Consider the following 3,088-nt stretch of genomic DNA (forward strand, 5'->3'; position numbering starts at 1 on the left):
TTCCTTTTAAAAAGGTAGCCAAGAAAGGCAGCCTAAAATAAGGCATTTCTCTCCTTTATTTTGTTGGGTGCACGGGAGTTATGTGGTACAGTTTAAAAAACAGGGAGACCTTTGCTCATCTCTGGGAGCAAGGATTTGCCCAGGTGTTGCTGTTGGCAGGGAGGGAGTGAGAGGACCATGGGGGTGGAACCTGTGCTTGGACTGCCCATGGAAAGCAGGAAGCTGACAAGCAGCTGAAGCACTGAAGTGGGGAAACTCTCCCAGCTTCTCCCAAGGATCTGGGAAGACACTCCGAATTTGCTGCAATAGAAAAGCTGTTGGCCAAAGTACAAGCCTGAAGAAAATAACACACCTTGCCACTGGACAAAGAGGATGGTGGTTTATTAACTATTTCATTTCTATTCTCTGTCATTTTCAGTGGTTTTATTTCAAAAAACCCAGACAGTTTGGGTTTGGAGTATTTTTTATTTATTTATTTTTAATTTTTTTTTAGGTGGAAGGGAAGGGCTTATGAAGATTCAGCTGAAAGACTCTGGGTGAGTTGGGGTCCTGTATCAGGGCTTTATTAGTTAGGAGGGGCAGACATCCATTACACAATGATATGACAGCATTTTTCTTCTTTAATTGTAGACTTTTATTTATGTGAATGGTTTTGTGCAGTTTTTCTGCACGGAAACTTCACAAGTGCAAGACTTTGGGTCCATGAATAGCATTATGTGTAAAACTCTGTTGATAGTACTGCACAGAGGCTGCACTCTCCTATCCTCTTGTTTCATCTAGACTGTCCTTTCTGGCTGCATGGATCTCCTTCCCCACCTGCCACCTGGAGATGTGTAGTACAGACCAGGTTTTGAGATGGTTCATCCCACATAAAGCAAGAGTAGGAGGGACAGTGACAGCCACATCTTAATCAGCATGAAATAGAGAATTGAGGCAGAGTCTAGACACGCTTTTTGCCTGCTGGTTGTTTTGCTTTGACATGCATAATAACAAACATAACGAGCGTGCCAGTATTTATGCTTTTGAACCAGGCAGCATTGAGGATTGCCCTCTTTGTTCTTTCTGCATTTCTGTGACTCCAAAAAAATGCCCAAATGCCTCGTTATCCGACTGGTGTAAATACACCATGGCTGATGTAATTCAATCGAACAGCTCAAGATCCAAACACCTGATAACAAGGAGAATTGTTGTGTGAGTCTTTCATATCTGTGTAGATGCTAGAGGCTGATACCATGTGGCAGGAGCCAGGAGCCAGTGTAGCTGCGAGGAAAGGGACCCACAGAGACTGCGCCAGCTTATCTCACCTGTGCAGAGGTATGAGCTCTTGGAGCAGGGGAGTGTTGTGAGGTTTGAGAACTGCTTACATTGGATGATCAAACAGAATAGAAATCACTCGTATATTTACTGTGATTTACATGTACCTAAAATGTCTGGAAGGAATTCTGCTAAATTCTAAGTTTCAGCGATAAGGAAGAGTGACTATAGTTTTGTGATCCACTGAAAATATGCATCAAAGAGTGTGGAGGCAACCAAATATTTGTGTTTACCATAATACGTTATGGCTTCTTCAACAGCTTGGAAACCCAGGGTGAGGGATATGAACAGTTAATGAAAACATACAAAGGAGCCAGAGGAGTTTGAAAGACATAGTTTTAAGATCCATTTCAATGTATAGAAAATAAAAATTGGCGAATTTTGAAGGTGAAATTTAATCTTAAATTCAGGGGTTTTTTTTGTTGCATGATGTCACCATAACCCCTAGGTGGTATTCAAACTTCATAAATCAGATTTGTCTGTTATTTATTCTATTTGTCATGCATTTGATGTGTAGCGCAATTTTCAGAGATTAAAATGATATATCCCTAATTCTTGGATGCTCTTTGATCATGTTTATTCCTCTGCTCCTTTAAACATTGCTGAATAATTGTATATGCATTCACAGGCTGACAAGTACATTCCCTGTTTGATGGGCTAATTATGGAAGCACACTGGAGTCGTCGTAGTTAAGTTTGTAACTAGCTTTGAGCTGTAAGGCCAGTTTTGATGTCTCGTCTAACTATTCTGGAATAAATCCCTGCAAGAGAAATTTAAGTTATATGGAATGGTTGGAAAAAATTTTGTGAAGTTTTGTGGCTATTGCAACATTTAGTATTTTAGTGTTAGAAATTATTTTCTACCTTTTTGACCTCTCAGAAGTGTTGCTTATCTCTATGCTGGGAAAGTATGTCATGTTAAATGTTGTTACTGTTGGATAGGTTTAGCCAGTTCTGAATGAGTCTTGGAGAGCCTATTAAATCTATCAATCATCGGGAGGGGAATTTCAGCATTTCACTAGCAGTCTTTAGAGGATTTTGTACAAGTTTCTGCAAGACTCCAAGAATAGCAAACACCCAGACTCCAGAGTGTGGGTTATTCTCCTGCACAACCTACCTGTCTTTGTACAGAGTTATACTTCACAGCTCTGTGGAATAAAAGTGCTAAAGAAACCTTTCAGAAATGAGTTCAGCTTAGCAATGTCACAGGAAAACCTTCAATATCCTCTGAAATTCCAAAAGAAATGTGTTATGAAGCTGTATTTGTGTGGACAGAGCCAGCCCAGAGCCTGTACCTGGTAAGAGACTTTGTTCTTGGCTGAATGAGGATGCTGTAGCTGTATTTAACAACTGCTCATCTCCCTGGAGTAAAACTAGCCAATGCTGCTGGCAAAGCTGGATCTCACTTGGGAATAATACCTTCTAAAGTGGTATCTAGGAACAGCCATACTTCTGATCCATCACAAGGGGCTCTGCAGGGACAGAAGACACAGTGAGACATGAATGAGCCAAGGTGCAGAAATACATTCCTTGTCCTGATACACACACACACACACACACACACACACACACACATTATCCTGTCAGTGTCTTACTGGGATGCAGACCCCTTTGGACCCTTCCAGCCTCCTCACACAGCAGAGCTACCCAAGGCTGCAGGAATGCTTGTTTAAATACCAAAAAAAGTCAGACCACTTAAACATTAAAAAAACCACAAACAAACAAACAAAAAAACCCCAAAAAACCCTTCCCCAACAAAACCAAAATACACAGAG

At 40.9% G+C, this 3,088-nt stretch overlaps 1 long non-coding RNA gene across 1 annotated transcript; it reads left to right on the forward strand.

The window, feature by feature from the left end:
• The first annotated feature begins 250 nt into the window (after positions 1-250).
• LOC135452330 (uncharacterized) lies at positions 251-2,330 on the forward strand. The gene is made up of 4 exons (XR_010441595.1): positions 251-375; positions 494-536; positions 1,215-1,314; positions 1,943-2,330. It is a non-coding gene; the product is annotated as an uncharacterized LOC135452330 (long non-coding RNA).
• The last annotated feature ends 758 nt before the right edge of the window (positions 2,331-3,088 follow it).

Source organism: Zonotrichia leucophrys, chromosome 1 (assembly GCF_028769735.1).
Source record: "Zonotrichia leucophrys gambelii isolate GWCS_2022_RI chromosome 1, RI_Zleu_2.0, whole genome shotgun sequence".
In the NCBI taxonomy this organism is placed as follows: Eukaryota; Metazoa; Chordata; class Aves; order Passeriformes; family Passerellidae; genus Zonotrichia; species Zonotrichia leucophrys.